This window comes from Phyllostomus discolor, chromosome 6 (genome assembly GCF_004126475.2).
Source record: "Phyllostomus discolor isolate MPI-MPIP mPhyDis1 chromosome 6, mPhyDis1.pri.v3, whole genome shotgun sequence".
NCBI classification, from domain to species: domain Eukaryota; kingdom Metazoa; phylum Chordata; class Mammalia; order Chiroptera; family Phyllostomidae; genus Phyllostomus; species Phyllostomus discolor.
This window is the reverse complement of record NC_040908.2, coordinates 26126090-26140903: the sequence shown is the minus strand read 5'-3', so window position 1 is coordinate 26140903 and position 14814 is coordinate 26126090.

The following is a 14814-nucleotide window of genomic DNA, read 5'->3' as shown; positions in this document are numbered from 1 at the left end:
CCTCTACCCACCCACCCACTCACAGTTCAGATACTTTTTCCAAAGTAGGTAAGAGATTTAGCAAGTTTGTTTTATCTACGGCAGCTGGGCTCTATCAACCAATACTCGCACCCCCTCTCCCCACGTCTCACAGCTGAGCTGGTAGGGGTGAGGAGCAGTCTGCCGGCCCCACCGGGCTTCAGGCAGCTGTTTCACGTTAGCGATGATTGCGCTGGTGTTAGCTGGAGCGTTTTGGTGCTTGGCGCAGGCTGCCAAAGGGGATGAGGAACAGTTTCAAAGTTCTCCCAGATGCCCGGCCCTTGGCCGAGGGCCTCAGCGGTGGGGGAGGGGAAACCCGAGGCCAAGGAGGGCTCGCCGGCGGGGACCCTGCGGGCTGCCTGGCCTCCACACCATGAAGAATGTGCGACGAGGAGGAAAAGTCTAAAAAATGTGGTGCTATTTAGGCCAGGCTGCGTTTCAAAGGCCCTGTTTCCACTTTCACTCCCAAACTTACTTTTCTTAAACAAGCACTTTTGATCAGCTGGAATGTCAGACTTCTTTTTGGGGTAAGCCACATTCATTTTTCAAAATTGGTCTGTTTGCAAGCCCAACTGCTACAATCTGACGTTTTTGTATTTTAGACCCAGTGGAGCGTGGAAAGCTGGGGGGAGTCATTCAGAAATTTCCTCTTGCCGCAGATCAATGGAGGGTATGTGGGTCATTGTCTCCGCAGCAGCTGGAATTCAACAGCAAACAAAACTCAACTATTACTTGATTACCCTCAGGAAAGTTTTCACATAAGTTAAAGGAAGGAGAAGTAACAAATTGCAAGTAAAGACAAGCCAGGATTCTATCACAGGCTGGGAGAGGAACTAAAACTGACTCTTGGCTCTAAAACTCGGTTACACTCAAGATAAAATTCTTCTGCAGTCAGTTGTGAAAATGAGCCCAGAATGTGATGGTTTAGAATGTCCTAACAGTGTGGCATTTCCCCAGACTGTTTGAAAAACTAAGGTGTTTTTTAAACAACCCAATTAGTGTGCACCACCTTCTAAATTATTTCAGAGAAGGGATGCATGCATGGACATATTTTCCACCACTCATTCTGTCTGAATCTACTGCTGAGGGCATAAAAGGAAAAAAACACACACAAAAAAACTATTGAGAAGGCCAAAGCTCTGCACCCGCCCATGGGAATAGATGGAGGATTGTGAGGTCTGCAGCAGCTCAGGGACCCGGATGAAAGGGCTGGGCCTGGGAGGGCCCAACGCAGTTAGGACCAACAGGCATAGCTCCCGGTGGCAGGTCTGGCCCAGCACTAGGAATGCTTGATTTTAAATTCTGCCTCTGGTGGGCAGGGGGTGGGGAGGAGGTCTCAGAAGACCACCGCCCCCCAAGCTGGATGTGTGCAGCAAGGAACCCCGCTAGAGAGCATTTGAACCTGGAAGGAAACAGTCCCCAGGCACTTGCTCTTCTTCAGCTTTGCTTGTGGTGACAAGAGTGAGGGCAGATGTGACTATTTGAAAGCGGAAGTTGGGTCTCTGTGCCTTCCTTGGCCTTGTGGGTTAGTGGGAGCCAGTGCAGCCCCTACAGGCTAAGCCGTGCCAGGCTTACCTTCCATCAGGGGCCTGTAGGCACTTTCCATTGTTGTTAACTCATTTATTTGTGTTTATTTTTCCTTGTTCACACTCCAGGAGACGTGCAGACCTGTGGCCATCCAGGGCAGGTCCAGTCATGCCGCTGGCAAGGCCAAGGCAGGAGGGAGGAAAGAGGGAGAGGGCCAGGGAGGAGCCAAGGCCTGGCAGCTGGACAGGCCTGCCCAGGAGGAGCCTTGCGGGGAGGAGGCGTTGCCGGCCTGGGCTGCAGGAAGCCACATCAACCTCCAGGGCCCATACCTGCCTAGTGGGTTCTTCCACCCTCCCCTGACCGTTGGTGCTAGCCCTGGGGAGGGTGTGTGTGTGTGTGTGTACCTGTGTCCTTGTCTGTCTAGTCGAGTATGCACGTGTTCACAATGACACTCTGTGCATGCAGGTGCTCAGGGGGTTGTCCGTGGTGCTCCCGGGGGACAGTCCTGGGGTATGGGGCCGTCTGTGGCGGTGTGGGTCTGCATGGCCATTGGTATGTGCGTGGGGACATTTGTGGATTTGGGCGTGTGTTGCTGAGCATGTGCCTTTGGGAGTGCAGATGAGGGCTTGGGTGACTCTGCTGCTCTGGGGGGTATGGGTCTGAGGGTGTCTCTTTGCTCTCCATGTGTAGGTGTGTGTGGGCCTGGGTTGGGGGTGGGTTCAGGTGTGCCGGTTGCTGGGGTGGCTGTGTCTGCATGGCCAACGCCGTGTGGGTAGGTGTGTGGGTCTGTGGGGTGTGAGGGAGGACCTGGCAGTGCTGCTGTATGTATGTTTGGGCTGGCTGTGTGTGTGTGTGTGTGTGTGTGTGGAGTGTGTGGGCGTGTGTGGGAGTGTGCCTGTGTGGGGGTGTGGTGTTAAACAACACCTACAGAGGAAAGCAGCCCTTAGTTAGCAGGCCTCTTTCAAGTTAAAAACTGCTTTCAAAACCCGGAAGTGATGGCCGGGCTGCCATCCGCTTCCTGCAGGGTGGCGGGCAGAGCCGGGCGAGTGGGAGGGCGGCCCGCAGGCCCACCTTACTGCGGGGCACACCTGCCAAGGACAGGCCTCCGGGGCCTGACCAGAGGGACATATTTAGAAACAATTAATTCTTGGTTGGAGGAGGAAGGGGCCATTTATTTTTCATCTGTGCAGAATAGCTCTCGTCAGATAGGAGTTCTTGTGCCCTCTGGGTGAGAGGCAACTCTGAAATAGAAGGAAAGATATTAAAGACTTTAGGCAGACAAGAAAACTCCTAAACTTGCTGAAACCAAGTTTAAAATATTTCTCTAAAATAAGCTTTGTTTTCCTTGTGGATTCCTCTGGCAATCGGGCCCTTGTGTTGGGGGGTGCTTAGCTGGCCTGGGAAGCCAGGCGGAATTTTTAAAAAGCAAGTGTTTCCCAGCTGTGGCCTTGGAAAGTTCTCTGTTTTCCATTATTAAACTCCTAGTTTCCGGCTAATTAAAATTATTTTTCAAATAAAACTCCCTGGCCCAGCAATATTTGATGAAACACAGAATTCCCAGTGACACCTCCCCCCCAACTGCAGGAGGTCTGGTCGGCTGTGGGGGGTGGCCGGTGACCCCTCCACCCAGCCAGTACTGGTTCTACCAGACCGAGGGAAGCCTTTGAAATGCACGCCCAACGCTTGTCCTTACCAAACCCCACCATTCCTCTGGTGACCGCGGTGAGAGGCTGCTGGCGGGGCAGGCTCCGAGCCCTGCACCACTTAACAAGGGGCTGTGGGTCACTGAGAACCTGCTGTCTCTTTTCCTGCAACCCTGAGCAAAGAAGGGGTGCACGTGGTGATGCTGTGCTCTCCGGCCTGGCTACCGCTGGAGATTCAGGTCCAGTCCGGCCAATGTGCCAGGATGCCCAGACTCCCAAGGCAACACGTTGTGAAGATGGAAATCAGAGATGCTGCTGGCAGGAGGCATGTACGGCTGAGGCCAGAGGTGGTGTGACTTCGAGTTGCTGGCAGGTCCCCCTCACTGCCCTGGCACTCAGTCCAGACATCCACGAGCGGGATGCTGGGACTGCTGATGGGACCCTTCACTCATCCCACAGATAGCTCTGATGGTCTGGAAAATGCCTGCAACGGTACCCCCGTGCAGATGAGCTGGCAGGTGCCACCCCTGCCTTCATGAGTGTACACAGTGTTTCCAAGGCTCATGCACAATGTAGCTTGAATCAGGCTTCATCCCTTCGTGTGGCAGCATCACGCTCCATCGTGTGAGCATACCACATGTGTATTTACTCATCAGCTGAAAGACACTGGAGTTATTTTCACCTTTTGGCTATTGTTGGGTGATGTGGCTGTGAACATCCACGTATATAGGTTTTGCATAAGCCTGTTTTCAGTTCTTTTGGTTATATCCCTAGAATTGCCAGGTCACTCCACAATTGAACTTTCTGAGGATTGCCATACTGTTTTCCAAAGTGATACATTGGCTTTCATAACTGATTAGTGTTTCCCCTACTCGGCCTGATGCATGTTCTGTGATGTACACATAAGAAAACATGTATGCTTTGGCTGGTGTGGCTCAGTGGGTTGAGTGCTGGCCTGTGAACCAAAAGGTTGACAGTTCAATTCCCAGTCAGGGCACATGCCTGGGTTGTGGGCGAGATCCCTAGAGTGGACGTGTGAGAGGCAACCGCACACTGACATTTCTCTCCCTCTTCTTTCTCTCTCCCTTTCCCTTTCTCTAAAACTCAATAAATAAATCTTTTTAAAAAGGAAAGAAAGAAAATGCATACACTTGTTCACAATAGCCAAAAAGTGGACACAACTCAAATGTCCACCAACAGATGGATAAATAAACAAAATGTGGTACATCCATTCAGTGGAATAGTATTTAGTATAAAAAGAAGGAAGTATTGATTCAAGGTCCATGAATGAACAGTAGAAATACAATGTTATATGAAAGAAGCCAGACACAAAGACTATATATGACATGATTCCCTCACATGAAGTGTCCAGAAGAAGCAACTGCATGGAGACAATGAGGAGATTGGTGCTGGCTGGGGCCAGGGGACGAGGGGACTGACTGTGGACAGAGGCAGTATTTCCTTTTGGGTTGATGAAAGCATTCTAGAACTACATAGTGGTGAGGCCTGCACAACCTTGTGAATATATTAAAATTTGTAATTTGTATACTTTAATCTGAATTTTATTATAAGGGAATTATATCTTAATTTTTTTTAAGTGTACTACCATGACCAGTGTGGCTCAGTTGATTGGGTGTTGTCCTGCAAAGAAAAAGGTCGCCAGTTCAATTCCCAGTGAGGGCACATTGCTGGGTTGTGGGTTCTGTCCCTGGTCAGGGCATGTATGGGGGACAACCGATCAAGGTTCCCTCCTTCTTTTTCTCCCTTCTTTCCCCTCTCTCTAAAAATAATAAATAAATCTTGTCATTTAAAAAACATTTTTTTTAAGATTTTTTTAAAATTTATTTATCTCTAGAGAGGGAAGGGAGGGACTAAGAGAGAGAGGGAAACATCAATGTGCGGTTGCTGGGGGTCATGGCCTGCAACCCAGGCATGTACCCTGACTGGGAATTGAACTTGCGACACTTTGGTTCACAGCCCACTCTAAATAAAAAATTTTTAAGCATTTTAAAAAACATACTCACAAAAAAATAAAAAGTATACTCACAAACTGAAATCTGGGGTGTGAACAGGAAGGCCAGGGACTGAGAGAGCCTCTGTCAGGAACGCTGGCCTCACTTAGGGTCTGGGAAGCTTTAAAGAAGTAGTAAGGGCATAGGGCAAGTAATAGTAAGGCAAAGGGCCAGCAAAAGAGTTTTCCAAGTAAAAGAAGCAGCTGGGCGCTTGCTACAGCAGCACACAGACTAAAATTGGGATGATAGAGATTAGTGTGGCCTCCACTCACGGATGACATCCAAATTCGTGAAGTGTTCCGTATTTTCAGTTTGCTAGAATCATTGTAGTGACCACTTTGTAAGGTATGTAGATGTCAAATCACTATGTTATACACCTGAAAACTAATATAAAACTGTATGTCAAACTATAATTTCTTTTAAAAACAGAGCAGCTAGTGCAAAGGCCCTGTGGTTAGAGAGAGCATGGTTCCAGGGAGGAAAGCAAAGATGGTACAGCCCCTGGGGGCGGAGAACTGAGCAGAGTGGCCCAGGATGGGGCTGGGACAGTGGGCTCAGCGCTCAAGAGGCCACTAGCCTGCCCTCTGCCCCGCTCCAGTTCCTGTATTAGAGCACCCTATTGTGAAGGTTCCTACAGAAAAGTCCCGGGACCTCTCACCCCAGAGCTCAGTGGATTATCACTAGTGGAGAGAACTGGGACTCCAGAGTCAGAGGTGAGGAATGGGTCCCAGTTGCTGCCAGTTGCCCACTGTGTGACCTTGAGCACAGTTCACCATCTCTTTGAGCCTCAGTTTCTTCATTTGAAAAAAAAAATGGATTAACCTATTGTTGTCCTTGTTTTTGTTATGAAGATTAAGCAAGATAATATTTGCCAAATTCTTCGCCCAGGGCCTAGAGGTGATAAGTATTCAGGAAGAATTAGCTGGCTGTTACTATTACCATTAAGCTTCACCATCTTCCTCTTCCCTTTCTCCTCCAGCTCCTGCCACAGGTCCCCTGGTTGGGATGCCTTAAAGACCCGGTTGGTGACTCTTTATGGAACGACTATTCTGTACTACAGCTTCCGGTGTGTTAACAGCAGGCTGTATATCCACCCAAGACTGAGGGACTGTTACTGCCCCTATTTCAAAGATAAGAAAACTGAGCTTGGAGAAGTTACATGCCTGAGGCCAGGCAGCTGGGAAGAGGCGGAAGCAGAAAGCAAAGGAATCTAACCTGTGGCTCCTTCCCATGGCCCCAAGCGGCCTCTCTGACTCCTCCCTCCCTGCCTTGAGCCCACACTACCTGTAAATGCAGATTTGCACATCTATGCTTTGAAAACACAATTAGGTCAAGTCATCCTGCACTCAAAATCCTCACTGAGAACAAAATCTATGATCTTAGCAGGGCCTACGAAGTCCTGTATTACCTGTCGGACCCGTGCCCACGGCCCCTTTCCTTTCAGACCCGACTGCCCCTTGGTCACCCTGCTCCACCATGCAGGCCTCCCTGCCGTCCTGACTCATGCCGAGCCTCCTCTCTGTCTCGGGGCCTTTGCACCCGCCGCCCCTCTGTCATGTTCCTCTACACGGCCCGTTCCCTTCAGTTTTCTGCGAAGTGCCACCTTTTCAGGGGCCCCCAAGACCACCCTCTCTAAAACAACAGCTCCATCTGGCATTTCTTCTCTCTCGTCCTGCTTTATTTTCCCTAGCATTTGTCATCCTCTGACATATTTTTAAAATTTTAATTTATCGATTAGAGAGAGAGAGAGAGAGACTGTTTTGTTGTTCCACTTATTGATGCATTCATTGGTTGTTTCTTGTATGTGCCTTGACTAGGAATCCAACCAGCAAACTTGGCATATCGAGATGAAGCTCTAACCAACTAAGTGAGCTCCAGGGCTCCTATGACACATTTTAAATGCTTTTGCATATAAAAAAACATATATATATATTCATATTCCTTCCTTCTTAGACTCTAAGCTTAGCACCTAATCAATAGGCACTCAATCTGAGAGGCATCAGGAAGGTCCCCTTCTCTGTCCCCACCAAACCCTTCCAACCACACAGGCCTTAAGTGGAAACTGCTTTCCTTTGGAAAGTCTAGATAGAGCTGCACTGTCCCATGTGGTAGGCACTAGCCACGTGGGCTATTTACATTTAAAACTCACTTCCTCAGTCTCACTGTCCACATGGCAAATGATAGTAGCCACGTGAATGCAGGGACCACTGCGCTGAACAGCATGGACTACACCCATCACCGCAGAAAGTTCTGGTGGACAGCACTGCTGTTATACAATGTTCCATTAAAATACAAACATCTGTAAATAAGGAAGCCCCTATAAAGGTTATTCTTTTCCAAAGCAAGTCCCAGCACACAACCACGATGCCTTTGAACTCCCCCCTCCCCTCACAATCCAAGAGAGTCCAGTATATTCCAAAATGACAGCTCTGTCCAGGAGACTATATGTGCCGATGGGGGGACATGAAGGGACTACCCACCGCAAGGTGGCACCTCACAGCGCCCCCCCCCCCAGCAGCCTGGGACCTGCCTCCTGATACCTGGACATAGACCCCCTCACACCAAGCCCTCCTGGGGTTCCTGTCTCCACAGCTGTGGCACCTCATCCACCCTGGCGCCCACAGCAGAGTGTGGCTCCCTCCTGCGGTCTTTCTCCGGCTTACCTCACCCCGTTGCCACCAGGCTGCCAACTAATAATGGCTGCTGTCTAACCACACCCAGACGCCGTGCCCTCCTCTCTGTCCTTACCGCCTCAGCCCCTCGGGCTCCCCCTCTCACTGGGGCAGCAGGTGAACCCGGAGCCCCAGATGCTCTCCCCGGCCCCCAGGGGCACCCCAGAGCCAGCTTCTAAAACTTAGGTAATCGTGCCTCTCCAGCCCAAAGACCTTGAAGGGTTCTCACACCCCCAGTTCAAATCCAGGCTTCCACACGTGCTCTCTGAGTGCCGGCCTCGATGCTCACCACCCCTCCATCGGCCTGGAGCACCGCTGACGTCCCTCTGGTTCCTCAGCCTCACCCTCCACGTCCCCAGCCTCTGCCCCAGCCCCTGGGGCCCCTGGGCAGGACTTGCAGAAGCACAGAGGTCATCGTCCTTCCCACACCTGTCTTCCTCCCTGGCCTGGATGTTCCTTCAGAGCGGGAACCGAGAGCCATCACATTCCTCTTTGTTCATCCCAACCTGCCTCCTAAAAGGGCCTCAGTAACTGTGCAGAGAAACCAGACCCCGTGAGAGTAGAGCTGTTCTCTCCTGTTTGCAGACCATGGAGCTCAGACAAATAAAGACACTTGCCCAAGGTCACCCAGCTCATGAATGGTGGGGCCACGATGCCACCCACACCCACACCCCCTGTTGGGGCAGAGTGGCCCAGCCATCCCCAAGGTGGGGGAACTGCAATTTCTCCTTGCAGACGCAGCCTCCTGTCTCCAAATTCCTAATTTGTGCAGGCTTGTCCTGAATGTCCAAATTGTAGACATTGATTCCCGATACGTACAAATAGCAAAGTCCCTCCTAACCTTGCTCCTCAGTCCCACTCAGCAGCGCTGGCCACTTGGCAACCGCTTTGTGTGAGGAGTTCCGGCAATTTGATTGCGTGGCTCTATCTACAAATATTTACACGCACACGCTCAGGTGTGGTTCCAGTTCTCTGAAGGGGGCCGAGCGGTACCTCCCCTCCTCACCCAGCATGCCAGCACCTTCTCCCACCAGCCGCGGGTACCCCTGCGTCAGGCCCAGATGGCCACCCTGGCTCTTCCTTATTTCCCACTCGTGCGCATCCTTACACACAACAGACCCTTGGGTGCACGTTTCCATCAGGAGAATCCCCAGAGGCAGCATTACTGAGATGTGGGGCGGCTCCCGCATTTCCATGGAGGTAATACAACACATGTTTAAAACCTTGAAACCTGCCATCCTAGTAACCCTCCAAAAATGTTGCACGACATGCCCCTCCCCCTCCCTTCCTCATTGCCTCAGAGACCACTTCTGCCCCAGTTCACTTGCTGTGTGGCTGTTCCGAATGCTGCCCTGGGGGTCTGGCCTTCCTCTGTCTCCTGTCCGGTTCCCCAGTCCTCCGGTAGCTAAGCCCCATCTCCCCCCACCTCCGGGCTCTTGCAGGGCAGCTTACTGCCGTCTGCCTTCCAGGTTGGTGCCAAAGACTGAGGCTGTCCCCTGGGGCCCCAGGCAGGTGGATCAGTCCCCCCAGGCTCAGGGCACCTGGGGTTTGAGGGTCAGGAAGTGGGAAGATTCTGCCACTAAAACTGTGGCTGTTGGGGGCAGCGGGAATCCTCTCAAGACAACAGTGCTGCCGGGGGAGGGTGTAGACCATGTAGGTGTGTTTCTGTGAGAGTGTGTGGGTGAGTGTGTCTGTGTGCAGGAGTATGAGTGTGTGCCAGCGTGCGCGCGTGTCTTAGGGGCGGTTGTGTCAGGCGTTATGTAACGGAGGCACTCCCTGGGGCCAACAAACCGCAGTGGTGTAACCGCCGGCCGGCTGGGTCACCAGAAGGAAAGGAGGGAAAATGTAAACACATTCTGGGCCTTTCCCTGCCCCACCACAAGCAGGCCCTGCACAGGGCAGCAATTCCGGCTCTCCATTCCCACCACCCTGAGCCCTGCAGGCAGCCCTGGGAGGGAGTGATAATGGAGACCGAGGCCAAGGGACAAGACCAAGAGGAGAGCCCAGCGAGGTCCTCTGGGGTTTCTCCTCGGTCTGCCATAGGCTGTGCACCCCCCAGAAATGAGGCGTGCTGGCTTTCTCACCCCCAGAGCTGTCCTAGTCTCTTAAGTGCTTCCAGGGCTCCCTTTGTCCCAGAAGCTGCCTGGCATTGGAGTCCAGCACCCTGCAGGCAACCAGCGTGAACTGGCTGCTCACCTGCTCCCATCCTTGGGTGGCCTCAGGGTGCAAAGGTGCACCTCCTCCCTGCTCCTCACACCTCATCTCCAGGCCAGACGCATGCCTTCCAGCCAGTTCCCAGCTGCTGAGCCCTTCAGCACTGCGCCGGAGGCTCTCTCTTCCAGGAAGCCTCCCTGCCTGCTCCAGGCCAGCCCTTTCTGCGATGAACTCCTGCAGCACCTCCGGACACACAGTCTGACATCTGGCCATGTACAATTGTCCCTTGTTCTCCGGTTGTTCACTTCAGTAATAATGGCCACAACTTACGCAGTACATTCTCGGCCAAACCTGGTCCCTTGAGGTGCCCTCATTAGAGCATGCCACCCTCCCACCAACCCAGGAAGGTAGCGTTCCTAGCACCATTACATAGCCAAGAACCCAAGCAGAGGGAGATTGAGTGAATTAGCCATGGTTACAGCTACACCTAGAAGATTCTGATGGCAGAACCTATGTTCATAACCTCCCATAGCTGAGCTCCATGTCCCCACATCTCCAGGCAGGAGCCTCTTCCTTGTCCCACCTCACCTGACATGGAACCAGCTGGGCACCTGCTCGATGCTCAGATAAAGGTAGTGGCTGGCATATAGTTGGAACCTTGTAACCACTAGTTGACTGGATAACTGGTTGAACAGATTGGGATGGAATCTTTTACTCAGAAGAACAGAGTGATACGCTAAGAGCAGGGTATTGGGGTCACACGACCACGCAACTCGTGGATCCTTCTGAGCTTCAGTTTCCTCATCTGCAGGGTAGGAACAGCCCTCGTGTTTTCCTCACGAGGTTACTGAGAGGATTGTGTACAACACTGTGTGTGGTAGGCGTGGCTCGGTGCCTGGCGTGCATTTGGTAGTCCGTAAACGTCTGCGGCTGCCCCACCCTCCCGCCTTCAGTGGTATTTCTGGGCAAGCCTCTCTCCCTGTTTTACAGGTGAGGAAACTGAGGCCCAGAGAAACACCTTTCCTGAGATCTTGCAGGGTCTGCATTGCAAATGCGGATGACCGATTCCTCAGCCTCTTACCAAGACAGGCCAGAATTTTTCATCCAGGACATAGAGCTGGTGGGGGACTGAAGGAAGATATCTTTCTAAACTTTTTAAAAAATATTTTATTTATTTGTTTTTAGAGAGGGAAAGGAGGGAGAAAGAGAGAGAGAGAGAAACATCAATGTGCGGTTGCTGGGGGCCGTGGCCTGCAACCCAGGCATGTGCCCTGACTGGGAATCGAACCTGCGACACTTTGGTTCGCAGCCTGCGCTCAATCCACTGAGCTACGCCAGCCAGGGCTTCTTTCTAAACTTTAACAAAATGTCTGATCAAATTGAGGATAGTCTCCTCTAAGAAAGATGGGCACCTACATCTTCCCATGCCAGTGAGAGGAGGAGTTAATCAGGGAGGGCTTCCAAGAGGAGGCAGGTATCAGTGCAACCCTGACCCTTGTAGGAGGAAGATACGGTAACACGGGCTGCAATTACTTGGAGGTAGGTTTGCCTGGGTCTCCATGCACCCCATCTGTGCTGAGTTTCCCTCTGATGGTAAAGACAGGCCATAGCCTGGTTCTCACAGGGGGCGGGGCCGGGGCCAGGGCAGGGGATGAGTCCTTCCTCCCATCCTCATTCACTTGAGCTTTAGACTATTTGAGTAATGCTAACACTACCACCACCTCAGGATGACCTTCCAACTAAAATGTCAGTTTCAGGATTTCTTCTTCTTATTATTTTTTGGTCTTTTTACTCTGTTCCCAGTGCTTAGAACAGAGCCCAGCCTAGAGTAGGTGCTTAACAAATACTTGAAGAAATGATTACATTATCTCCACCCTGCTGCCAGCTGCACATTCACGCCGGTGTCTGTACTCCTGCCCTGTTATGTCCCTGCCGGCAGTGCCCTCCCAATGCCTTTGTCTGGCTGTATCATGCCACCTCTGGCAGAAAGGCTTCCAGGACTACATAGGCCTGCCCACTGCAAAGCCTCCCCTCTCCAACCTCATACCTCACCAGGTCACTCTCCCCTCGTCTTAGCGCAGGTTGATTTCAGAGGAGGAAGGTGGGGGAGCAGATCGGCTGCTGGGGCCTATGTAGGGAGCAGGGGAGGGTGCTCCAAGGCTTGGGAGTTGGGGTTCCTGATGCCTATTGGTTTGCTCAGGGGCAGGAGATGAGAGCTCTTTTCCTCTTTTGACTGGCAGGGCCTTTTGCTCCAAGTTCAGTCAACCCAGACCTGTGGCAGGGGAGCACACTGCTGAAGCAGGAGGAGTGGGCTGCTCAGCCCTGGGAAAGCCAGGGACCCCGCAATTGAGGCTCGCCTTGGGGCTTCCAGCCGGCTCGGAGGCCCAGGGAGGTTCCCTTGACCTTGGGGTTTTACCCGAGAGTCCTTTGCAGATGTTGTCACCAGGCAGCCTGTGTGTGTCTGTATGAGTGTTCAGGAGGGAAGGAGGAAGGGAGGGAGAGAAAATTCTTTCACCAAGGTGGAAACCCAAACCAGGAGACAGGTGAGTAAAACCCAGAAAGCTAGAAAGCAAAGGTGACTCAGGAGACAGCTGTGGTCCTGGCTGAAGTCAAAGACAGGGCAGGGCAGGGCAGGGCAGGGCAGGAGGGAGGAAGGGGGAGTCCAGGGGAGGGGGAGACGTGGCCCACAGCTGGCTCTGTAGTCATCCCTCCCCCAGAGGAAGTATCCTGACTGCCTGCCTGCTCACCCTGGCCGGTGAGGTCCCGAGGGCCCAGGATCACCCTCGTCTTCCCTCTGTTCCCTCGAAGCTCTGAGACCATGCTGTCACCCACCTGGGGGGGGCCAGGGGGGGCCCACGAACTGTGATGGCTGGCTTCCCTCAGCAGTCAGACTATCTACTGCACAAGAATTAAGTGATATAAAGTACGACATATCTGTTGCACGATGACACTACCTAATGTCAGGGCGTCCCTCTCTCCCCCACTCTGGCACCATCCCTGAAAGCTACCCTTCTAGTCAGAGTCCCAGGGAGCCTACCTGGCACCAGGCCCCACAGAGGTGGAGGGGTGCAGAGGAGCTCGAGACCCACTCACCCTGTCCTGAGTGGCAGGTGGGTGAGCTTGCATCCCTTGTGCAGCCTGGGAGGCCCCTTTGCCTCCCTCGGCCCCTATTCACTCCTGCTTCTCCAGGCAGCTTCCTCCACCCCCAGCCACTGGACACTCCCGCATGGCCGTGCCTTTCCACAGCAGTCGCTGTCCACCTGGTAGTCCAGAGCACAGACCCAGAACCAGACTGATGGGTTCTGTCCCAGTTTTCCCACTTACCAGCTGTGTGACCTTGGGTAAGTCCCTCAACCTCTCTGTGCCTCCGTTTCCTCATCTATTACATCCTGTCTCCTAGGGGTCCAAGTGGAGGTTCTGTTTCATCAAATGGCTTCCAAGTTCCAGAAGGGTCGAGGAAGCCCATTTATTAGAACACACTGCCTTCTAAAAATCTCCACCTCCACCTTAAGAGAGGGTCACCCATGTTACAGAGGCAGAAAGCTGAGGTTCAGAGGAAGCGCATGCCTTGACCAAGGCCACCAGGCCCCACCCCCGCCCCAGCCTTCAGACCCTTTCTCTGGCTGCACTGGGTTAATTACAACTCTGGTTTCTGGGTTTTGAGATGGGCCCAAGAGATTCCAGCCCAGTGGTGACCAGGGTTGATAAAAAAGAGTGAACCTTTAAAATGCTCTAACTGAAGACTGGGCCCCATGAGGAGGTGTGTTTGCAGGGGACCAGCCCCACCTCAGCAGGTCTGTGAAATGGCAGAGTTCACGGGGCCCAAGGAGGGGCCGGGTCTGCCTGTGCCGAACAGAGGGACACCTGGGTGCGGGGTGCTGGTAGGAGAGCGGGGGAAGTCTGTGCGCTGCAGCACACCCTCTTTCCTTCGCTTCCTCTCCCACGGGGCCTGGACGCAGACGGGAGTTCGGTGGGCAGGATGCATCCTCCTGGTGGGCTGCCCCGGACACTGCTAACTGGTTACAGACAGAGGCTAGAAGAGGGTGAAGGGGGCAGGGGAGGAGTTTTACTTTTATTTAAAACTCTGTCTCTCTTGTTTCTCTTTCCTGCCATGTGCACATATTATTAATATTATTATTATTACTATTATCATTAATGGCAGCAGATGTTATGTGAACACTTGGGATTATGAGCCATTCTGCTCTTTCTGAAACGTCAAAAAAAGGAGGATGTGACACCAGTTGGTGGGAGAGGGGGTGGTTTTGCTGAGGAGGGCAGAGCCAGGCTGGAAGCAGAGGCTGCAGGGCCCCTGGACCCCACAGAGGGAAAGGGGGTGGTCTTGACCTGCTGATTCTTCCTCCCCCCAACTCCAGCTGGCTTAGGAGGCCTTCGAGGGGCCCGGGCCAGCCCCCAGGTTTTGGGGCCCTGCCTCCTGTTGGAGCCGGCCCTCCCAGGGCACATGTTCCTGTGCTGTGGGGACAAGGACCAGGACCTCTGTCTGTCTGCTGGCAGTTTGCAGGTCCCACTGCTGCCTGTCCCATTTTCCAAGCCTGTGGTCCCAGTTTTCCCAGGGAAGCTGGTGGAACATGCTTTGTGGCCAGGTCCCGCCCTCCTGTCTTTTCACCTCCTACATCCCTGCGGCAGATGAGCAGACAGACAGAACACCCCACCAGCCAGTCCCAGAGGGCCTGGCGGTCTGCCAGGTGGGTAGAGTAGCTGGAGGGTGATGCTCCGACTCGCCTCAGCCCTGGCCGGTGGGGTCCCTCATTGGCATTCACTGCCAGCCCA